Here is a 26,098-nt window from a genome sequence, read left to right as displayed (position 1 = left end):
GGTCTCCTTCGGACTGTTAAAAAACATTAGCATTCTGTGTTTTTATATCTTACACATTTAACCCTTTAACCCCCATCGCAAAATCCTTGGTGTCAAAGAACACTGCTTAATGTGTCCACACTACAAAGAGTAAAAGAAACAGACCCAATGTTGAAGTTAATGAGATAATGAAGTGATGATTAAGTGATTAATGATGAACAGCTGCTTTTAACAAACACAATCACTGAATGAAAGATGAACAAGAACCGAATTAAAGAGAAAACAAGCAGAAACTCAACTTACAGACTTAGATGAGACTCAAACTTACTCAGATTTCCTAAGATCTCACAAGAAGATCATCAAACAACTCCACAAACAGCATTACCATCTTCACTTATTACAAACCAGTATGATTTTATTTTAAATGTACATTAGCTCTTACTGAGAAGTAAATCATAAGGTGTGGTTTCCTGGACAGGGATTATCTTAAACCAGGAATAGTTTAATTAGAAAATATAACTAGTTTTAACAAACATGCCTAACATTACTTCTGTGCATTTTCAGGCAAAACAAAGGGCATTGATGTATTTTAAGATATGTCAGTGCAAGTTGTTTTGAGTTTGGACAGCTGTAGTCTAATAGTCTGATCCCTAAATAATAGTTACCATTCTCGTGATCAGCGGTTGGACTCTTGATCCTTGGGTTTGCCCTTTGGTGTTATATTTATTCAGGCCTTTTCAATGTGATTTGAAAGACATTGAATATGGCAAAAAAGTATAAGTAAAGTATTATCACTGACTAATGACCATTATGGTGTTAGTGTCATGAGTTAAAAGTAATTTACTGACTTTATGCAGAAGCTCATAAGTGGTTAGATGGTACGAAACTCTTTGTAGTAGTCTTATAATGTGACAGAAACTGAGTATTGAGGTAGCCAGAGGAATCTTAAAAACATTGGGAATAAATGAAATAAAAAACATATGCAAACTACACACACAGACATCAAGAATCAGGCTATGAATCTCAACAATGGTGACTATCAAATGAAAAGCTTCATGCTGCAATGCATGCTGGGTATCAGCATAGTACAAAACTCATTCATGACTCCCAGCATGCATTGCAGCATGAATAAATTATGCAGATGAACTGTTTTCCCATTTTCTTTTGTCACCATAGTTGAGAATCATACGCTGATTCTTGATGTCTGTGTGTGTCAGCTGAGGGCTAGGGTTTCACGTTCACCAAAGTCCATATGTATACAATTCTGTCAAGATATCAAATTACTGTAATAATAATAGTTGTAATGATTCTGATTCAAATATGTAAATACTCAATCATAAACATCCCTAAGTACTATTAATTGTTATGTTTAAGCTTCTTAAGGCTGGCAAGATAAACTACTGATCAATAATCAGACACCCAACCTCATGAGACTCTATCATCTCTTGGTTTTCTTTGGCATAACAAACCTGCATCATAAAGACACAGTTATAGCTACCAGACTGAACACCAAGTCAAGAGCCCAACTAATGAAAACAGTGATCACCATAATGGTGACTTTAAAGAAAATGCTTGTAAAGTCTAGTAAACAACTGTTTGTTCTCAGTAAGAACTTTTGTAAATGTATAACAGAAATAAAGTCAAAGTGGTTTTTAAGTGAAGATGGTAATGGTGTTTGTGTAAATGTTTAATTCTCCTCTGGTGATATATGGAGATGTTTAATGTTTTGTGTTATTTTTAGTTGATGTTCATCTAAGTCTTTGTGTCTGTAAATGTTTCTGCTCATGTCTTCTCTTTTTTTTGTTTATGTTTTCTTTAGTGATTTTTTAGCAGCAGGTGTCCATCATTAATGCTTCAGTTTCTGAACTCATTGACTTGATTTCAGGTGGATCATTAGGAAACTAATGTAGGGAATAGTGAATGAGGGTGTAGGGTGATTTGGGACGCAGTCTTAAACGGTGGACTCTCAGGGCTGTAAATTCACATTATTCTGAGAACTGATTTTTTACAGAATGCAGAATTTAACAGTATACTTCTGTTTTTGTTAAAAAACAGAATTATACTGTTAAATTTGGCTGTTTTTTAACAGCAATTTTTTACAGTGTGCTTTGATCTAACATTTGTATTGAAGTCACATGCATTTTGTATTATTTAAGTGACATTTATCTGTATTTTTTTATAAAAGCATTTTAAAAAGCATTCTGTGATTTGTGAGTTTTTGTTTATGTTGTTTAACAGCCAAAAACGCTTTCGATCAACACAGAGATGGAAAAGAAGAACAGCAGACATGAGATGTGATGATAGAATGAATTGAGCTGAGTTTATTGAATAATCTGACAAAATACTACTACATAAAATGTACTGCTTTATGATGTTTTATATACACTCTAAAAATGTCTGGGTTATTTTTGACCCATGCTGGGTAAATATTGGACAGAACACATGCTGGGTTAAAAAATGACCCAATGCTGGGTTATTTTAACCCAACTGCTGGGTTATTATACCCCATGGTTGCATAACAACAACCCAACATTGGGTCATTTTTAACCCAGCATGGGTACATTTTTAACCCAGCACGTGTTCTGTCCAATATTTACCCATTATGGGTCAAAAATAACCCAGCCATTTTTAGAGTGTAGAGACTGTTTTAGTCCATTATCTACTTGGTAAGACATTACACTGCATAACAGAACAGTAATAAAGATAATGGAAAACTGAAAATAAAAGTAAAAAAAAACTAGGGCCGGGACTTAAATGCATTAATTATTTACACAAAAAAAGCGTTAGACATCTTTTTACGCATTTTAATCACACTTATTTTTGCACCGCGGAACATTTTTGAAATATAAACAGAGAGTGCCTTTGTGATAACTAATCACATATTTGAAAACTACAATACTAATTTCTCGCTAAAAATGCAATCAAAAGGTGCAAAACGTGAAAATATGCATTTATTTACACTAAATTTGTGCTCCAGTTGTTTCCTTTGCCGCCATTTTATTTTTTCGGCCAGGCTCAACCAATAACATTCTTATTGTACGCCAACGCATAGGTATCTCAGGAAACAAGAAGTTAACCTGAGATTGAATTTGGACATGCCTTGATGCCATCATGCCTCAGAAGGCTGCAATTTAGAGTTTTCGGACGCAGCCTAGATGTCGCCTTGGGGTTCTAAGCATGTGTCAAAACCGCCGCCATCTTAGAACAGGGGTCTTGTCATAGGAAGTATCTGGGTAAAGCTGCTATCTCTGCCTGTACTTCGAATTCATGGATGATGCCGGACTTTTGTGCTGCGTATTGATGTTAGGCCTACTAGCACTATGCATTACAGTTAGAAAAAGTACATTTTCATTTTTTCTGGACTCAATGCTTAATACATGTCTGACTGTTGAAATGAACCAAAAGAAAACCAAAAAAATTGCATTCATGACGACTTATGGTGATTTTATTTCTGTTACATCATTGCCTGAATGACGCTGATGCGGGGTTCCCTGTTTCAAGATGGCGGCTCTAGTTGACGCATTCGGACCAATGAACTGCCGTAGCCAAGGCGACATCTAGTGTACATATCTATGACTTCAGACAACAACAAACCACAGTGAACATGAACATGAACTGAAGCTGATGAGACCGCTTTGGTTTGGCCCCGTGGATGGGAAATTTTTTAATAAAAAATGAACGGATGTAAGCGTCGCTAAGAGCATGACTGTGTGCAAGCTATGCAACAAGGAATGCGCATGTCACCACAGCACATCGAGCCTCAAGTATCATCTCAATGCAAAACATATAGCAGCTAGCGTGGATGTTAGCCTGATTCCGAGTACAACGACTTGGTTGAACAAAAATAAACAATATTTTGTTGCTTATGTATTCAGTCATTATTCATGGTATGCTAAAAATCCATGTGAAAAAAATTACTTCTCAATGTTCTCAGGTGAAATATTTATATGCGATTAAAATGTGATTCATTTCGATTAATTAATTACAAAGCCTGTAATTAATTAAATTACTTTTTTATAGAGTCCCGGCCCTAATAAAACACACTTCATACTTCAAACTTACTCATTACAGAGCTTAGATGAAAATACAAAGTCAATCTGTAAAATGTTAAATGCAAGTAAAAATGTTGTGATACCACCTTTAAATAGGCCTAGTATTCACACAAAAGTAACTGCACACTTCTTAATCAGACATAAATCATTTACAGCATATAAGAAACAAACAAACAAAAGGAACACCAGAATTCAAACCCAATATACGCAGAGATGGCTACTGTAATCTGAATCACAGTGAGGTTGATCATTGTCTCATGACTCCTGCATACACCACATCATCCTCTACTGCAGATCTCTGTACACAACATACACATGTGCTTTAACATATAACAAAAGTATATGAAGCAACAGAAACAAAAACAATCAAAGAAAATGTCCTATAAATGTTAGTTATATATTTAAATTTCATACTACCATTAAAAGGACAGTGAGTAGGATTTACCCCTTTTTTTAATGGTGAAAATGTATTTTGCATTCAAACGAATATTGCTCTCTAGTGCCTCGCCTTTCCAAATGCGCTTGCAACTACGGTAGCCGTTGTGTGCTCACTGATCTCCTTGTATGTTTTTCAGCTGGTTCACGTGCCTATAACACGTGCCTATAAAACTATACGATTATAGTCTTTATTTTAGTCAAAGGACATCCTGGGATTTACACGACCACAGAAAGTGAGGACTCTTGGTTTAACGTCTCATCTAAAGGACGGTGCTTTTTGACAATATAGTGTCACTATACTGAGATGTTAGGACCCACACAGACCACAGGGTGAGCACCCCCTGCTGGTTTCACCATCACCTCTTCCAGCAGCAACCTGGTTTTCCCAAGAGGTCTCCCATGCAAGTATTGACTACACATCCTCATGCCCATGTCGTCAATATACCAGGCGCAACCCTGTTTAGCTTCTGTGGTAAAGCTGTCTTGGGCTACAGCGTAATATGGCTGCTAGTTATTTTAACTGTACCATGTATGGTTGTGGCGATATAAGCTAAATTGTAAAAGCAGTTATAGTCAGTCTCATATGGTCCGATCGGGGAGTGTATGTGCACCTGAGTAGTAAGGGATATCTGGGACCATCCGGCAAAATGTGGCTCTAAGACTTATGGTTTTGGCAGCCACTCTTAGGACAGAAAAAAATCTGTACCTTCGGCGCTGGACCTCTAAAAATCAGTGGTTCTCAAAATTGTGGCAACCAGGCAGCCCCAACATCAAAGCATTTTATTTTAAATGTGTGCAATTCAACTTAAGAGAAATACTGTAAGCCTACAGAGTTGATGTTCCAGCATTGTTTAATTAATGTTATGAGTTTATATTCTATCAAATGTTTTTTTGGGGGGGGGGCACAAAGTGGTGCACTCTAAACAAGGATCTGACATTGGATTTAAACCACTTATTTGGATATTTTTATATTCCTATGTTTGAATAAGCTTTCTTGAATGAACTATATCATTTTAGCTGTGTGTTTTGTCAGTTTATGTCTGACAGCTAGATAGCGCCAGAGCATTAATTTCAGAAAGCATTCATTTGAGTATCCCTACTGCCAGTGTAATCTGTTTTTAGTCTTTAAGTTTCAAGTTTATTGATTTATAGAGCACATTTAAAGTCAGCATGAAAATAAAATTAAAAACTGTAATTTGTTTTGTAATATTGTGGTATTTTTTCCAAATTACTTATCTGTGAGCTTCATTATTTAAAAAAAAAAAATCATGTGCCCTCATAATCTTTTATCAAAAATGCAAATCTCCTCCCCTCCTCAAAACGATCGCTCTTTACTTACGGTCATATGGGCTGCGTTCAGCCCCAACAAAACGTTGCACAACGTTTATTAAACAGAAACGGTAATGCGTTGAACACCCTGTTGTGATGACCTAAGAGTTGTAACTACGGTAGCTGAGAGGCCATTCTTTGTGTTCTTTTTTAAATGTTTCTGAAGCCTGATGAAATCGTTATAAATGTGTGTTTAATACTGTAAAATACCCTCAATGTTACAGTCACTGACCTTGCCGTCCAGAATAAAAGACAACATTCTAACTTGAACCCATTGAGCGAGCTGTCTCTTTACTACCGCGTGGTTTTATACATCTTGCCGCTGATTGGGCCGACATTTCTGACACACCCACCAAACAAGAGAAAACGCTTCTAAAACCTGTTGCATTCCGTTGCACACCGTTTCCAGGAAACATGTCGTTCAACCCGGAAACCGTAGCAAAACGTTGTGCACCGGTGTGAGATTGAACGTGCCCATGGTATGGCAGGTGGGCGGGGTCCGGGAGAAGATCACAGCGATTAGCAATTAGCAACACGACCCAACTTCAAACTATCCAATCAGATCGCGATGGACAAATTTAAATCCAACCCTGCCTTATTTCATTTCAGAAGCCGTTTCACTCGGATATACATCACCACGGGGAAAATTAGGCAATCAATACTTCCGTTTCATGGCGACTTTAAAACAACGCACAGGCTGACCAAAGTGCCGCAGAGAAATGCGTAAAAAGACAAAGATAATTATAATAACGTAATAATAGTAATAATAATAAAATTTAAAGATAAAGGAATATTAAACAATAAATCTAAAAAATAATAAAAGCCATAAAAGCAGTCTATAGAGATCACACAATATTAAAAGCCAGGATTAATTGAAGCCATGCAATTAATTTCTTTGAAATGCCACAGTAGAGGGAACTTACAATAATCTAAGTGAGATGTAATAGAAGCATAGATGGTGATCTCCAATGTTTTTTCTTAGCAGAGAGACGTAGCTGAGAAAAGCTAGCACCTAGCTTTTCATAAACAATATTTTATTTCTTATAGTTCTATATATTTCTATACTTTTATCTTTTGAGAATTTAATGTTTTATATATACTTTTATATATACTTTTTCTTGACACTGTATATATATATATATATATATATATATATATATATATATATATACAGTGTCAAGAAAAAGTATGTGAACCCCTAAGAATAAACTGGTTTTCCACTGTGATTTGCCATAAAATGTGATCAGGGCTGCGTTTCCCGACAACGTTCTCTCTTAGCGCGCTACGAAGACTCTTAAGTTAAACCTTAACTACAGGTTTACCTTTTCTAGGCGTGTTTCCCGAACTGTACCTTAGCGGGTTTCTTAAGGTATACTTTCTTACGTACGACGTTACCAGGTGCTGTCCATGGCGATGGTGCTGAATAGGTTGATATCGATTGCTCGACAATCAATTGTTCACTTTATGTAATACTTCGCTGCAGAGAGCGGTGTTAGAAACATTTCAGAAATAGTTCAAGTTACATTTATTAGGAATATCTGGTAAAAATATTTCAAATTGCAAACAACTAAATATAAACCTTGTATATTTTATTTTATATCAAACCCGTGCAAAACTCGCAACTTCATGTCCAAAAGTATAATGCATAAACTGCTCCAATGCATCCATTATTCCTTCACTTTAAAGGATAATTTATATTAGGGGTTCCCAATAAATGCATTGCACAGGGAAATAAGGTGGGTCGTGCAAGTCACCTGGCTTGGCATTACACTTAAAATATAGAAACGCGTTTATGTGTTTGGACACTGCGCAAGCAGCGCGTTTACAATGCGGATAACGCTTAATGGACGCATTTCTGGAGCCGCGCCTGTCTGTTTACCTTAAATATAACATAAAATATATATTATATGATATATAAATATATAGTATGATTGTTTTAGGTTTAAGCTTTGATTAGTTTTAATGTGGAAAATTTGTTGACCTTATACAAGCAATTATCAAGTGGAGCATTTTCTTTTTAATGTTTATAAAGAATATGGCATGCAGTTGCCTCAAAGTTATAAAACATTAAAAAAACTTCGATGCAAAGTCGAATTAACATCAATAATAATATTTAGGAAAATCAACAATTATGATTTCGTGATGAATGTGCTCCCGTGGCATGCAATTTTTTAACTTGATTTGTTTTATTTGCAGCTAAAATAGCCGGTAAACTAAAGATTTAACGGATATGAAATGCACAAATAAAATAGTAAGATTCGCTGTATAGCTGCCTTCCATAGTTTCACCAACTCCTCCACCCAAAATCTTTTTTTAATAGTTTCTTTAGCCTGTAATAATAGTTCACAGCTGATGTTCCTTTGGAAAAAAATATAAAAAATCTAACAACCATCAGTGTAATAATGTCTAATTATGTGAATGTTTTATTCTTTAAATAAATAAAAAATGCCTAATTTAACACGGAGTGTACTTCAACTTTTTTTTAAACAGATATTTAGTTATATAGACTGCAATCTACACAAGCTTTTATCACAGTCATGGCCCCTAGCGGAGTCAAGTGGGATAAGGTATAGCTAAGAGTGCTCCAGACCAACCTTCCGAACGAACGACTTACAGAAGAGATCCGTAACTACCCAGCTAACAGAAAAAAGTTCTAAGAACGTTCCCTGAAAGTTCTTTACGTTCCCAAAAACGTTCTGCCAACGTTAAAAGTGTCCAGTTTTCTTGACGTTCTAAGAACGTTTTTGTGTTGTCTCAACGTTAGAGGAATGTTACATTTTACCATTTTTAAACGTTATGACAATGTCATGTTTTAATGTTCACACAATGTTTAAAACAACAACTGTTTATTATATTGCCTTGTTTAATTGTTATGTAAATGATAGAGAAACATTGCATTTTATTATATTTATTTTTTATATTTATATTATTTTATTATATTTATTATATATATTATATATTTATTATATATTATATATCTATTATATGTAAGTTTAGATGTTGATGTTTTGTTTCATTTTAAGTCACCATTATTGTGATTAGTGTTCGTTTTAGTTGGGCTCTTGAGCCTTGTCCTTTGCTTGCTAGTTTTTTCCCTGGTTGTGTTAACTTTTTGTTAATACACCACATTTGTTATGAACATGTTAAGTTAGTAGTGTAGTTCTGTGGTGTGGTGGTTGGTACATAATGGTAAAAAATCATCCCTAATTAATTTACTAATCAAAAGTTTATTTTCTGTCAATAATGTAAATGAGATCCGATCCAGTGCTTTCACAGCAGTTTGTCATTAAGGAGTTTTAGAAACTTTGGACAAAAAATATCTGCTGTATAATTGGGATGCACAAACATCAAGAATCAGACTATGAATCTCAACCATGGTGACAATTAAATGAAAACTTCATGCTGCAATGCATGCTGGGTATTAACAAATTACAAATCTCATTCAGGACTCCCAGCATGCACTGCAGCATGGATAATGATTTTTTTTTCAATTTTCTTTGTCACCATGGTTGAGATTCATAGTCTGATTCTTGATGTTTGTGCGTCCCAATTATACAGCAGATATTTTTTGTCCAAAGTTTCTTAAACTCCTTAATGACAAACTGCTGTGAAAGTGCTGGATCTCATTTACATTATTGACAGAAAATAAACTTTAATTAATTAGGGATGATTTTTTTCCTTTATGTACCAACCACCACAGAATTACACTACTAACTTACCATGTTCATAACAAATGTGGTGTATTAACAAAAAGTTAACACAAACCAGGGAAAAAATTTGCAAGCAAAAGACAAGGCTCAAGAGCCCAACTAAAACAAACACTAATCACAATAATGGTGACTTAAAATGAAACAAAACATCAACATCTAAACTTATATATAATAGATATATAATATATAATAAATATATAATATATAATAAATATAATAAAATAATATAAATATAAAAAATAAATATAATAAAATGCAATGTTTCTCTATCATTTACATAACAATTAAACAAGTCAATATAATAAACAGTTGTTGTTTTAAACATTGTGTGAACATTAAAACATGACATTGTCATAACGTTTAAAAATGGTAAAATGTAACATTCCTCTAACGTTGAGACAACACAAAAACGTTCTTAGAACGTCAAGAAAACTGGACACTTTTAACGTTGGCAGAACGTTTTTGGGAACGTAAAGAACTTTCAGGGAACGTTCTTAGAACTTTTTTCTGTTAGCTGGGTAAGAACGTTTCGGGAAACACGTATTAACGAAAAGGTACAGCTTAAGGTACAACTTAAGAACGACGTAGAGCTAAGAAGGTTTCGGGGAACGCAGCCCTGATCCTTATCTAGGTCACAACAATAGACAAACACAATGTGCATAAGGTGACAACACACAAATAATTCTAGTTTCTTGTGTCTTTTTTGAGAACCCCCATTAAACATTCATAGTGCTGGAGGAAAACAGCTTGTTGAGTCTCATTTGGCAGCAAATACTTCAAGCAAGCGCTTCCAGTAGTTCTGAATCAGACCTGCGCATCGTTCATTCCCCTTTACAAAACCGCTTTAACTCAGACACATTTGTAGGATGTCTGGTGTGAACCGCTCTCTTGAGGTCATTCCACAGGTTAAGGTCTGGGCTTTGACTAGGCCACTCCAAATGGCGCATTTTGTTTTTCTTAAAGGATTAGTCCATTTTCTTAAAAGAAAAATCCAGATAATTTACTCACCACAATGTCATCCAAAATGTTGATGTCTTTCTTTGTTCAGTCGAGAAGAAATTATGTTTTTTGAGGAAAACATTGCAGGATTTTTTTTTATTTTAATGGACTTTAATAGAACCCAACATTTAATACTTAACTCAACACTTAACATTTTTTTTCAACGGAGTTTCAAAGTACTATTAACAATCCCAAACGAGTCATAAGGGTCTTATCTAGTGAAACGATTGTCATTTTTTACAATAAAAATAAAAAATATGTACTTTTAAACCACAACTTTTCGTCTTGGTCCGGTCCAGCGCGACCTAACGTAAATGCGTAGTAACGTAGGGAGGTCACGTGTTACATATAAAACGCACATTTGCGGACCATTGTAAACAATAAACTGACACAAAGACACAAAGACATTAATTAGTATCAGTTGACATACAACAACGTAGGAACGATCCTCTTTCAACCACTTGTAAACACTGGGGCGGAGTTTCGCGTTTGTCATCTGTGACCTCTTGACGTCATGACGTATTGCGTGGCGTCAGCTGGCGCATAACGACCGGATCTATTTTTTTCTCCCTACTAAGTTGTTTGTGGCTTTCTTGCCCCATTGACTTCCATTATAACAACATTATTTGATTGCAGAGCCGTGACATCATACAATCATGCATTCTTGGGAGGTGGGGAGGTGGGAGGTGCTCCTCAATACTAACCCTACACACAAACACACACACACACACACACACACACACACACACACACACACACACACACACAGTTATACACCATATAACTCAACGTACAAGCCAGAAATTAAGCTCTGTTTTTTGCAAAGGCCTACTAATGGGTTAATGGTGCCACATAGGGATCACCAATAAAATTACAAATTTTTCCTCAAAGCAAAAAAACCACCAACTATCAAGATTGCATGATTATATGGTGTCATGGCTTTGCAATCAAAATATGTTGTTATAATGGAAGTCAATGGGGTGATGTCTGTCGAACATGCTGGTCAAATTTGCCCATTGGCCTACTAATTATCCAGCTTGGCTAAAATGATTGACTGGCATTAACTGGTTTACGATGGAAGTAGCTGGTTAAATCTAGTCCTCCATACTGGAATTTATGGATTTTATGAGTTGGTTAATTCGTGAATTAAGTGAATTGTACAAAAATATATGATTATTAGAAAGAATAAACAATAATGAAACCCCACCCCTCACGTCACAGGTGCGAAAGCAAATTGTACAAAAATGTACACATGTCATTGCACAAATTATTATACATTTATAATTTATAAATTATTTTAAAAATTAAAATCTATAAAAATTTTCATGAGATTGTGTTGGTACCTTCCATGTTGGCAAAGCTGGACAATTTGGTCTTTATGTCTGGTCAAGCTGGTGGGTCAGCTGGTTTTAGATGGTGGGTCAGTCATGGTGCTTTTATGCATGATTCGGAGTTAACTTTTAATTCTTTCCCAGCCATTGACGAGTTATCGCGTCAATCAAGAAAAAAATATTTCTGATGAGGTTTTATGTTAATCTGTAATACCACGATTATCCACTAGATGGCACTTACCCAATTTATAAAAACTGAAGCAATGTATGTTTTTATAATCGTTCTGAATCTGATCTCTAACAAAATCCCTTTACAAAAATGCAATTATTTCAGCTTTTTGCTAAACATTTTTTTTTTTTAAGAAAAATACACATATTTAAGAGTTATAAGCAGACTATTTATAAGCATAACGTGCTGCGTTAACGTGAGACTCTTATCGGGCGATAAAAAATATCGCCGTTAATCTATTTTCAAATTTGGGTTGGGAGCTTGGTCTATAGCCTACTACGCAAGCTATGATGAGTTTCACCTTGATATTTTAGCGCGGATGTATGCATAGTCAAATTGAACTGTAGGGGGCGAGAATGAGTCTTCGAACCTCTGTGTATGCCTGCTGTGAAATTACCACATCAAACGTGACGTGCTAACATGGATGCAGCAATGAAGCCGCCGAGTTTGCTTCAGGGAAAATTTATTTTTAAGAAGCTTCCCAATGGAAACTTCGACAAGACTAAGGTTGGTTGCACCTTGTGCAATGCGGAATTAGTTCTTCCAGTCTCAAGTACCACCTAAACGCAAAGAATCTATTTTCTAATGCGGTAGATGTCTGGCCAAGCACTGATGTAGCGCAGGGGAAGAGTCGTTGTCGTCAAACTACTATGTTTGAGTGCAACCGAGGCAAGCCCGTCAGCACAGCTCTTTCAGCCAGTCTAACTACTCTCCTCGCTCAGTGGATTGCCACCGGCTACCGACCCATCAGCGTGGTTGAAGATGATGGGCTCAAGCTTGTTCTACAGGCGGTCACAGGTGACCCATGTTACAAACTACCTACCAGGCAAACTATCATTAGGAGAATACATGACCAGCACGCCACAGAGAAAGCCGCAAAAGACAGGAAGATGGTAAAGGCGAGGTGTGTAGAACTGACTGGGGATCACTGACTGGGGATCATGACAACGATGACTACCTTGGCCTTACTGTACATCTCATTGATTCCAGCTGGGAAAGTCACTCCTTCGCTTTAGGTAGGCTATGTCATTTTAAATTACATAATTTAATTTAATTACTTAGCCTATTAATTACCACAACACCACGAATTACCACCACATTATGTTTGCTTCCTGATGATTGCTAGTTGTGTACTACTAGTAGTGAACTTAATCTTATCTACTTTGTCCGTTAGGTGTGATGAAAACAGAGGAGCGACACTTTGCATAAGCGTGTGCCAGGCAGTTTCTCAATGTCACTAATCAGTAGGGATAGCTGACAAAATCAGCACTATTGGAACAGACAGCGCTCCTAATATGGTGGCAGCAGGGAGGATACTTTGAGGGTTTGATGGTCTATTGGCCATGTGCCGTAAAGAGGTCGGACATTTCAAACACAGTCCGGCCAACTCAGATGAGCTGAATGTCCAGCAAGCCTCCCTTGGACAAGTTCAGGAGCTACTTGTGCAAGATGTTCCAACACGGTGGAATTCTACCCTTGAGATGATCAAATACGTGAGGCGCAACCGAGGGGCAACCTTCTGTTCTCTCTGATGAAGCCAATACAGAAGTGACTTAAACTGACATTCATCGACTGGCTGCTAGAGGCTCCAAAAAGGAGTTAATTCACATAGACCACCATGTTAAAAATGCCCAACTTTAAAGTAGAAAATAATATGTTTACAGCCTGTTGCAAAAAGTGTTTTTAGTCTGTATAGCTAATTTTGCCGTTCATGACAACTGTGTGGGGGATGAATTTTTTGTAGCTCATCCGTTTAAATGATATTAAGTGAGGGGTGAACAGCCACTGCTGTCACTAGAATCGAGCTAGGTGGGCGTGGTTTCAGCAACCAGCCACCTCAGCGTCACCCACATCCCTACTTTGAGCTTCAAAAACGATCTTCACAAACCAATGGGTGACGTCACGGACACTACGTCCATATTTTTACAGTCTATATGCACAACAGAGACGTACTGCACACAACGCTGTCTCAGCAGAAGCACAATCTGGCCCTCCCAAAAGATGCTGAATACGAGAAGTTGGAAGAGCTAGAGAAACTGCTGGAGCCATGCAGGTATGGTCTACCAAGATAGCGTGTTCATGAATTGGCATACAAGTTCTTTTAAATGTCACTTTGTATTTAAAAAATACGTGCCCTTAAACGTAATGTGATTCAGAACTTACACTAAAATGTGTAATCTGAGTTAAATAAATCAGTCGTTAACTATTTATTGCTCTGTTTCTGTGTGTGTGTGTGTGTGTGTGTGTGTGTGTTTGCATGCATGCATGCCTGTCTGTCTGTCTAGGTACATCACTGAGCTCCTCAGACTGACCAAAAGATAACGTTAGGTTACTTACGTAACCCCGGTTCTCTGAGAACAGAGCGAGGTATCTCACTATGGCGTGACAGAATATGGAAGCACCAATTGCACCACGTCCGTCCGAAGGACAGCTCAATACGAAGTATCCACCGCCTTCATATATATATGGCTGTGATACCTGAAAACAGCATTCTAAGCATGCTCTTCCCCCGTGTGATGCGAGTAGGGAAGTTTGGTGAGATATGTAGTTATGTAAGTAACCTAACGTTCTCTTTCAAACAATTGCTCGGTATCTCACTATGGGAATGATATGGCCAACTCCCGAAACGCATGCTTTCCGAAGCGGCCGAACAGATGTGGCAAGAACAAAGACAACCTTTAATTCTCCCCAGAGCCAACATTTAGAACTGCATGAGCCATAGACGGCGCAGTGACATCCAGACCGTAAAATCTGACAAATGTATGAGAGGAAGCCCAGCTTGCCGCTGCGCAAATATCTCCTACCGAAATTCCCTTAAACAACGCCCAAGAGGTAGCCATACCTCTTTTGGAGTTTGCCCTTAAGCCCGCCGAGGAATGAAAACCCATAGATGTATAGGCCAATTCAATCGCCTCCACCATCCAATGGGAAAGACACTGAGAGGAGATTGGCTTACCCTTACATTAAGTGGCACCGGAAACGAACAATTGATCATTCATTCTAAAGGATCGTGTCCTGTTAACATAATAGCGTAACGCTCGTATAGGACATAAAGTGTGCAATTTTCGCTCCTCCTCCGATGGAGGGGGGTAAAAGGCACGCAACTCTGAATCTGAATCACTGACTTTGGGAACGAAAAGCTGGGTTAGGCAGCAGTGTAGCCTTCCTGTGATCAGACCTAAAATTCAGACATATCCGATGAACCGACAAGGCAAATTCACCTACTCGCTTAGCCAAGACTAAAGCAAGTAGTAAAACAGTTTTTAGAGATAGGAGCTTTATATCCACACTCTCTAAAGGTTCAAACGGAGCTCGAGTTAGAGCGTTAAAGACCATGGACAAGTCCCATGACGGGACCAGATATTTAGATACTGGTCTCAAACGTCTCACTCCCTTCATGAAACGGCATTTAAGAGGGTGCCGTCCCACTGAAACTCCCTCAATGCCTACATGACAAGCCGAAAATAGCAGCCAAGTAAACTTTAATAGTAGAAAACGCTCTACCATCATTCATTAAGGCAAAAAGCAGAGAACATCTTTCACCGCGCACTGAAAAGGAATAACTCCTTTACTCGTACACCAGTCCTCAAACACACGCCACTTAAGGTCATAAAGTGAGCATGTTGAAGGAGCTCTAGCTCTCTGTATAGTGTTAATAACCTCTTGCGGGAGCCCGATTGTGTTTAGATTTAACCCTTCACGTGCCAGACCCAAAGATAGACTCGTTCCGGGTGTGGGTGAAATATTTGCCAATGAGGGGCTATCATAGGATGGGATAATGCGTTTTCTCTTACTCTTTCTAGGGTGGGAGAAATCAGACTCAGTGGTGGGAAAGCGTATAGCAACACGTTCGGCCACGGGTGTGCTAGCGCATCCATACCCAAAGGAGCATTTTCATCCCTGAGAGAGAAATACAGCAGACACTTTGCGTTTTCCTGTGAGGCGAAGAGATCTACGGCAGCTCTGCCATAAATCCCCCAAATCTGATCCATCAACTGAGGGTGGAGCACCCATTCTCCGTATAACGGGTTGCCCCTGGACAGGAGATCCACCCCATGTTTCTCTCATTTTCAGCAGTCCTAGCGGAACCACAGCCAGCGACGAAGCCATCATGCCCAAAAGGCGCAGACAGGTCCTGAACGATACCAAATTCCCTATTCGAAATTGGGCAAGGCACTGATAAAATGCTATTATCCTTCTTTCCAAAAGCATAGCCACAGAGTCTATTTGTAGACCCAGATACTCTATCTCCCGGAATGGAATCAGCTGACTTTTGGCGTAGTTGATTCTATGCCCCAGATTCATCAGATGAGACGTGAGCATCTCTGTGTCCCGTTCTGCGCGCTCCCGCGAGTGAGCGCATATCAGATAATCGTCCAGATAAGCATAAATTCTGAGCCCCCTTTGTCTCAGCGGTGATAATGCTGTTTCCATGCATCTGCTGAGTACACGGGGAGCGAAGCTGAGCCCGAACGGTAGAGTAACAAATGTTACAGATCTCTTGCCAATCAACAATGAAGTGACGTTCAGTGCCCGTACCGCTAATCCCGAGGATTTGTACATTTTCTGATACATGGAAGCGGTAAAGCGTTCAATTTTTCCGGGGAGGGAGGGACTAGCAGTAGAGAGTGATCTGTCTGTTTGGGTGCAGGTGGTGAGCCACTGACTGCTCGACCACGGGAGGGTTAGAGAGCCCAAGACCTTCCATCTCACTGCAAAGAGATGCGTAACCCTTAACGGGCATGCGGTGAAAAAAAGGTTTGTCCCATGATCGCTTCATCTCTGCTACACACACCGGCAACGCGGGAAGCAGTTGTTTTGCCGGTGGAAGATGAGCGGGGAGTCTTTTGGCATCGTAGATGTCACACTTAACTCCCGGATCCACAGGAGTCATGTGCCATTCAATCTTAAGCCTGGCTGCCGCATGCTTACAGACTTCCACAATGTCACAGTCAACTACCGTTGACACTATGTCGCCGCTTTGCGCGCTCGCAGGCCTGGACGCCTGAGCTGTGGACAGGATAGCATCATCTTCCTCGTCATCCGGCTCATCTCGGAGGAGGCGAGCTAACATCTCCTCGTCCTCCTCCTCGTCGTCCCCCTCCACCTCATTACCCTCCGCCAGTAGGTGGTTGAAAAGCGGCGTAAACTCGGGTGACTCTAAATCCATAATAGCGCAGACGGAGCGACGAAAGAGAGAACCGGATCCTCCTTGGAAGATGCAACCCCCTGGAGTCTTCTCTCTAAGATCCTGGCCGGCATTGCACGGCAGTGCGCGCAACTCCCCACATCTGCCAGCAGGGCTGGACTGTGACAAAAAATTGGCCCTGGCATTTTGGCCCACACCGGCCCACTACATAGGATCACAAATCTTTGTGCAATCTTGACTACTAACTCCATATAATGATTAAGTAGAAAAGTATAAGAGCTGACATGTGACATTACAAAAATGTAAGCGCTGTAAAAGACTTTGCAAGTTTAAAAAATCTTAGCCAGTGAGGGTGCAATGTTTAAACTAACCATTCTGACCACCTTATGATAACACTGAGACCTGAAAAATGTTACAATGAAGTCGCAGTCTCACGGCAGAGCCACGAGTCCTATTACAATGTTTGCAGAATATTTGATCACTTTTGAGCACCTTTTACCAGTTCCAAACAACAGTAATTTTAACAACAAACATTCGTTTTTGTGTATATTTTTCTTTTCATCCTATTTTATGACCTTGCTGCCCGAATCAGGATTTCTTTTTGTCATTTTGCAAACAGCCATCGGTCTACCACTTGTGTTTTTGACTGCGTTTTTATCAAGAGGATATTTAACGAAAGCAGTTCTGCTTACCGCACGTCAATTCGCTTCTCATGCACACTGACGCTGCATGCTTCATAAAACAGCCCGAAAAGTTGTGATTTAGCCAAATGTCAAATAAAAAAGAACCAATGGGCTGTTGATTAGGTGTCTCCTGGGCCGGTCTTTCAGAAAAAAAATCTTACGCTAACTTTTTGATAAAATGCAGTACATTGCCACCGCGCCTTTTAGCACCATTAATGAATTACGTGAAAACAGAAACAAAGAAAGAAAGCAACGGGTCGCGTTGCGCGATGTACGAGTGTTATGGGCTGGTCAGACAGAAATAGTGTGAGATGTTTGATGCGTCGTGTGTATGATGCTCCTCCTCTGTTTCTTGTGCATCTAAAACAAGAAACAGAGAGGGAGGGGTGGAGCCTGTTAAAAGATGATTGGGCCAGCCCAGTGTCAGTATGGAAAATTAACCAATGGGCCGCTGTCCCTGCTTTATGGGCCGTTTGTTGGCCAATTAAAAAAAATCATATAGGCTATCCACCGGCCCCCAAGTGCGTCGGCCCACCGGGCATTTGCCCGGTATGCCAGATTACCAGTCCAGCCCTGTCTGCCAGTGCGGCCTGAGCGTGCTTAACACCCATGCACGCAATACACATTGGATGCGAATCCCTGCCCGAGATCATAAATCCACAAGCTGCTAAAAAAAGGCTGGCAGCAAATGAGTTAAAAATGTAAAATAGTTGAACTTTTGCGCTGCGCTCTGTGATGATTACCCGTGCGGCCAATAGCAACAGGGCATCCAAACAAGCGCAAAAAGCAAAATGGATGAAAAGCTTGTAGCTGCTGTGTGTGTTGGAATTCCTGGACCTGTATAATACAAGTTTACACTCCTAGAGATGTCACAGGAAAAGCTGTGTCATGGAAACACATATCAATTCAAGTTGGCATGTCAGGTGTATTTTAAGTCAGGTAGCCTGTTGTAGGTAGGCAGCTTAAGTTACGTGAAATGGAGACAGGCAACAGCAGCGTCTGTATTCCACCTCCATTACTTAAAGTGCAAATCGTTTGGTTGCACTGAACAGAGCGGGAGCGCAGCACATACCGAGTCCTGTGTGAAAGCCGCATTAGTGTTCCAGTCTAGCTCAGAATGACCAGCTAAAAATGTGGCCAAAACCTCATTAAACCAGTCTAAAATCAGACTGGAAGGCCAGCTGACCCACCAGCTAAAACCAGCTGACCCATCAAATTTACCATGCATACAGACCAGTTTAACAAGCTTTGCCAGGCAGTTTTAGCTGGTCTTTTCAGTAGGGGTCACTTTAAAAAAAAGCTGTACACCTTTAGATGCATCAGAGGTGTCATCCAATCAGAAGTAACTATTCCATCAACTCAACCAGAGCTGAGTTGAGTTGAGAGAGCTGCAACAACGGAAGTCATTGAAATACATTGAGTTAGAGGCAAAAAGCTGTGATTTTTCTTAATTAATAGTCAGGAAATGCATTGATTTACAATATTTATATATCACACTAATACAACTGATTAATAAATACATTTATTAAATATATTATTATATATTAAAATAATTAACCCGCAGAATCCCAATACCAAAAACACTCCAGCCATACTTTTTATGCATCTATGTACCCCCATCACGTTTAAAAGCCTGTATCTCTAATTACACAGTAATTGATAAATCTGCATTAAGAGAATAAAATTTACCATAAAAAGTCTTTTAAGAGGAATAATTGACGTCGATGGGCCATTGAATTATAAGAAAAAAATGCACACCCAAGGTGAAGCGAAGTGCGTGGTGTACATTATTTTCAAATAATTCAAAGGACCGGAGTCAATTATATCACAGTTACCACAAACATTGCTCTGGTGCCTATTTTTAAGACATTTGACAGGTCAGGTGTGCGTTTATCAGAAAATAATGCATACCCACGGAACATTTCTCAGCCAATCAGAATGCATTCAACAGGCCCATGGTGTAAGTGTTGTTAATGTTATTCTTAGCCTGTCCTAGCCTGACCCGTTTTCTACTAATGTAAAAAAATGCAGAATTTTTGTCAAATCAACATACACGTTTATGTTACTTTAACTTTAAATTTTTTCGGTTGGTAGATTTGTTGTGTTTTCTCTCTTGATATTTTGTTTTTAGATTTGCCTTTGTGTATATACTTTATTGTTTTGATCTTGTATTTGTTGTTTTGTTTCGCACCTCTATAGGATTATGATTTTGCATACCATTGCATGAATGACTGCTTAAAATCAAATTATTAATTTGTTAGAAACTAGTTGCTATGAATACAGGTGCAATCAGTTGTCTTCTTATGAATTATTTGTTCATATGTCGGATTTATTGCATGACTCTGTCAGAGAAAAGTTGTTGCTATAAACATTGTGTTCTTTAAAAACATTTTTGTTTGCATTTCTTATATCCTTATGTCGCTAGTTAACACACTCAATGTTTTTTCAACACATCCCATCATTTTTTTTAAATTGGCCTCTACCAAATGGTTGACATGTCACTTAAAGGAATTCAAACACATACTATGGAAATTAGAAAATATGAACTATAATACTAATTTTTACAAACATAATCAAAATAAAATAGTTTAGTATATTAAATATTCTTTGTTTATATAAGTATAACAGATTACTGTAAAATATTTCAGGTTTTCATTTTAACACAGGAAATGAAATGTTTTCATGTTTATTTCAATAAAAATGACTAAAAGTAACAAAAATAAGGACTTTCTGCATTTACAGTTTTTTTCGATTGCTAAACGACAGTGAGCACAACTAGAGCTACATGTGCAAAACTCTAATTACAGTCCGCACTAGTCACCAGAGCACAACTCTTAAAACATGACTCAAAACAGCTCAGTGCAGCCAAACACTAAACACAACCCTCACTGAGATAACACACACTGTTACTCACAACACACTGAGAGGAAAAACACTAACATCAAACACCAATACACAAAATACTAACTTTTTATCTTTACAGTTTTAACAATTTCAGTGACTTCATACAAAGTAATGTTTTCTTCAAAGAATAATTTATCTATATATTGATTTATCATGATTTATTCATTTTTTAGAACATCATAATTCTTTAAGGTAAATGAAAATAAGCAGTTTGCTTCAGTAGTCTGGAGTCATTTACAGAATTGCAATAATGAGAAAATAAAGGTAGAAACTAAAAGTACATGAAAGGGAATATTTTATATATGAAATTGGAATTTTTATTTATTTGAAATTGCAATCAGCAGTGTTTGAAAGGCACAACGCTTAAATATTTTCTGTTTTGAATGTGTGGTTCACAGTTTTGATGGCAGTGTGTTAGCATTTGAACAAAGTGCTGTAAATCAACAGTGTTGTGCAGGTTGTGTTTAAAGTCATGGGATAAGTGTGAAGAGTTTTGAAAACTGTGTTCAAGCATTGAAAAATGAACTAGAGTTTGGTCCACATGAACTGCTGCTGTGCAGACTGTAGTTAGAGTTTTGCACACGTGACTCCAGTTGTGCCCACTGTCCTTTAGCAATCGAAAAAAACTGTAAAAACTAAAATAAAAGAAGGCCAAAGAGAGTATTACTACAATGGCATTTTAGTCTTTTTATGATTTAAGAAACACACTGTCAAGTTTGGTAGTGCAACATAATTTTTTTGTCTTTTTTAGATAAATTAAAGGGGCCATGGCATGAAAATCTGACTTTTTCCATGTTTAAAGGTGCAAAAGAGGATGTTTGTTTTATAAATTTTTGCAATATAACTTGAAACTGTCTTTACTAAATGACAAAAGACTATTTATTAGGTGCACTGAAAATTAAAATAGTAATATACGTCATCTGTGCACAAGATAGGGCCTTAAAAACATCAGCCAATTGCTCATGCAGTCATCGCAATCATCATTGGCCCTCTGGCTTGTCAATTACTGCTCCAGTAACTTTACACAGGCGACGCATGCGCATAGTGCATGAAACTCCCTCTTTAATTTCGGTTTGTTTTCATTGTCGATTCTGCTTTACTTGTCGAATTTGCACCATGGTAGAGAAGAAACACGAAGGAGGACACAAAAGAAAGACTTTTTAAGTCGCTGAGAAGAGAAGAAAATTGTCAGAAGAACGTAATCTAACCAGAGTCGATCTTGGAGAAACATTTAAACGCTGAAGAGCAATGAAGGAACAGAGAGGTGTCAAGACAGACGCGCAGTTCGCAAAAATTCTTCTCGACAGGTAACAGTGATTATTCTTTCTTTGTGGAATAATTATTGTTGTACTGTTATTCACACAGCAAAATCCCCAGTGTTAAATTAACACTGCTCGGTGTTTATATAATCCACACCAAGATTGGTGTTAAAAAAACACTAAATCAGTGTTAAAGTTAATAAGATAATGAAGTGATTGAGTCATTAATAGTGAACACCTGCTGGTCATTCCGTGTCAAATCAACTCAATTTTGGAATTGTTCCTGTCTTAAAATTTTTATTTTGTTGACTCTTTTTCTGGAGAAAGTAATACTAAAATGAGGAAGAAAGCCAAAATATTAAATGCAATAGATAAAATGCCTAGAGTTTAATGAACACTATCATCATCTCTGTTTGAAAACTAAAATTACAAATTGCTTGCAGAGTTACATGGATGATAAGTTTAACTTCGATACAACTGCTGTAAATCTGGTTAATAAAGTAAGTCACCATTGCTCCGATTAGTGTTTCCTTTAGTTGGGTACTTGGGTCTTAAAGTTTAGTGTTAGTTTTTTTCTGCTAATTGTGGCAGTGTGTTTATAAACACGTCTGTTAAAGCAGACGAAGATGAGAGAAATGAAGTCTATAACTGTTACTATGTTAATTGGTATGAAAGTCTAAGTCTCGCGATTCAACAATATCATAAAAAAGAAATCACTGAATATAAGTGTTTAATTTATGTTCTGCCAACCCTGTGAAGCTCCCATGAAATCCAACAGTGCTGTAAAAGTCCACATACCCTGAAGAGTTAAATATTGTTTACACAAATCTAATCCGTGGTGCACGTCAGACACACTGAGACATCAACAATCAGCCTATAAAACACAATCATGGTGACAATCAACAACAAAGCTTCATGCCGCAATGCATGCTGGGTACCAGGATTGTAGAAAACTCATTCATAAATCCCATCATGCATTGCAGCATGACAAAAATTTTGCAACTTTCTTACCATTAACTGTCACCATTGTTGAGATTTGTATCAGAAATCATGAAGTCTCTCTTAAGCAAAAAACAACAAAACACTAAAGCATGACGGCAGTCTTATTCAATACAATGTCATTTGCGTAGAGCTTTTTTTATATGTCTGTTTCTTCATAATTAATTTGTGATCAAATGTTTCAATGATTTGTAGAGTAGAATATATTAAAAATAAACAATCTGAGAAGGTCTGGAAGGTTTTCCCTCTACATGAAGCAATGAACAAGTGGTTTTACTAACACATTGTTACTATTGCTAAAAGAGAACAGGTAGATCATTGAAGGTTAAGGGACAAATGCCTAACTAAAAGAAACACTAATCACAATAATGGTGACTTCAAATGAACTCATAACAAACACAAACTTAAGATTTAATGTGATACATTTTGTGATAAATGTCTATTTGACTTGTGAGACATCACGTCAGAAAGAAGATTTGTCTACTAAATCACGCGTGTGGATGCTGGAATAGTTGAGCACTTGTATTTTGTTCTGACAGCTGTTTAGAAGTTAAACTTATCCATTTAGAAAATAACTCTGCAAGTTATCATTTTATTTTTCAAACAGAGATGCTGATAGAGAGGCAAACGTGAAAGATTGCAGCTTTTGGAGGCATACAGCCAACAGTACTCATCTATTGCATTTAATAATTTGTCTTTCTTTATTATTTTAGTATTTTCTCCAGAAAACGAGTCATCAAAATAAAAATGTAGAGACAGGAAAATGTCCAAAATGTAATTGATTTGAATGACCAGCAGGTGTTCACCATTAATGTCTTAATCATCACTTCATTATCTCATTAACTTTAACACTGATTCAGAGTTATATTTTTAACACCAGTCTTTTTTAACACCGATCTTGGTGTGGATTATATAAACACCAAATAGTGTTGATTTAACACTGATAGAGTTAATTTAACACTGGGGATTTTCCTGTGCAGGTATATTGACGTTGTTCTTGTACTGTAGTTGTAAGGCAGTGACCAGTCTGCTACATGCTAGTTGAAATGGGAGTAAGTTAGCCTCGACTGATGTAACGTTTTAACGTCTTATGTGTTTATTATCATATTGCTGTGACAAGTGCTGTTGATTGACACATTGACATCTAGTGGATTTTTTGGCATAACATATCTTAACCAAATAGTAGAGATGGCTCAATCAGCTTGAGTTAAGTTAGGTACTCATCTCAATAAAATATAGGGACTCAAAATGTGCTCAACCGTTTGGTTGAGCCGGCAGTTAAAGGGTTAATGTAATGGTGAATGGTGAAGGGATAGATCAAATAGGCCAACTGACAGGTTTGCAAATAAATTTCATGCTCCCTTTTCAAAGTAATACAAAAATAAAAATGTAAAATACAAAAATACAGTATTTTGATACTAAATCTAAATCTGATTTATTGCAGAAATAATAGACAAATGACAGCTTACCATTTTACGTGTATTTCGTTTGTGGAAAGTTGTATCTGCATAAATGATCTCTTTACAAGTTTGATCTGTTTCAACAATAAATAGCAGAAAACATGTTACCACGACAGAAGTATACAAACGTGTGTGTGTGTGTGTGTGTGTGTGTGTGTGCGTGCGTGCGTGCGTGCGTGCGCGCGTGCGCGTGCGCGTGCGTGTGCGTGTGCGTGTGTGTGTGTGTGTGTGTATGCGTGCGTGTTTTATATGTGATGTAGTTCACATTTACCTTGTTGCTGTATGTTTTGTCGTTTCCTGCAGATGCAGAAGATCAGAACTGCAGCTATTATGAGACATCCAACAACAGTAGCAGAGGAGATGACAATGTTGTTATTGTTTGAGTTGATATTATTTTCTGTAATAGATAAACAGTTAACATTACTCTGTAAATCTGTAGATCTGTGCCTGTATTCTTTAAGCATCTTAGAATCCTCTCAAAGAGCTCCTAAAAACTTTTATGTAGGAGTCTTAGCTTAAGGGTGATTGAGGAGCAATCTGAGAGCAACTCTGAGCAAGGGAAATACAAAAACTTTTGTCTTAGTAAGGAGGCGGGGCTGACCCCTTTGCTGACATTATGTTAATAAATAATAATATTGAGACTATCACAGTTGTACCTGAACACATCTGACAGAGATCAGTATTTAGATGTTGAGTTTGATTACTAATGGGATTGTTCACCACACAGCTGTAAGAATCATCCAGACACTTCAGATGAAGAGAGATGTTGATGATGTTGAGATCAGACACACTGATGCTGGACAATAAACTGTTTCCTTTATACCAGGACAGACTCACATCTCTCATATTCAACACTGAACACAATAATGAACAGTTTGATGATGATGATGATGATGAAGAATTTTGTTGAAAGATGCTGGTGATGACAGGAACTGGCAGATGAGCTTGAAAAAAGTAAAAAATGGCTAGTTCACAAAAAAATGTGCATACAGTACATTGCACAAATCAAACTGCTTAAAAGAATAAAGCATGAATCTTGATGTCATTACAATATATATATATATATATATATATATATATATATATATATATATATATATATATATATATATATATATATATATATATATATATATATGAAGAGTTTTGTTGCAAAACGAGATAAATCCATTTTTTAACATTTTTGTCAAAACATGTTTATTATTATGTTATCATGTTATTATTTTGTTTTATGGTGCTACTTAGCTGTATTTTTAAGTTATGAAGGTTTAAATCAAAACAAACCAACTGCAGGTGAATTGAAAATAACTGGAATGCACAACCAAAAAACAAGATTTCTGAACAATTAAAAAAAAAACGGTGGTTATCTCGTTTTGCAATGAAACTCTTCATATATATACATGCTATGTTCTGAATATTATGAGAGTCATTTAACAATTGTACAGAAACATATCTAACACATCTTCTTTTCAGTTTCTTGTTTACTCACCATAGACAGTAAGATTGATAGTTTTGAGTTGGGTATTTGTGCGGATGATGTTCACTTGATAAAGTCCAGTGTGTGTGATGTTGGTGTT

The 26,098-nt window shown here is 37.5% G+C and overlaps 1 long non-coding RNA gene across 1 annotated transcript; it reads right to left on the bottom strand.

Moving 5' to 3' along the window:
* Positions 1–2,620: 2,620 nt before the first annotated feature.
* Positions 2,621–24,921, bottom strand: LOC141363015 (uncharacterized). The gene is made up of 3 exons (XR_012368527.1): positions 24,793–24,921; positions 24,531–24,595; positions 2,621–4,329 (listed from the first exon to the last, which is right to left on the bottom strand). It is a non-coding gene; the product is annotated as an uncharacterized lncRNA (long non-coding RNA).
* Between the last annotated feature and the right edge of the window lie 1,177 nt (positions 24,922–26,098).

This window comes from Misgurnus anguillicaudatus, unplaced genomic scaffold, assembly GCF_027580225.2.
Source record: "Misgurnus anguillicaudatus unplaced genomic scaffold, ASM2758022v2 HiC_scaffold_31, whole genome shotgun sequence".
NCBI classification, from domain to species: domain Eukaryota; kingdom Metazoa; phylum Chordata; class Actinopteri; order Cypriniformes; family Cobitidae; genus Misgurnus; species Misgurnus anguillicaudatus.
The sequence above is the reverse complement of the archived record's forward strand: the minus strand, read 5'-3'. Positions and strand labels throughout refer to the sequence as shown.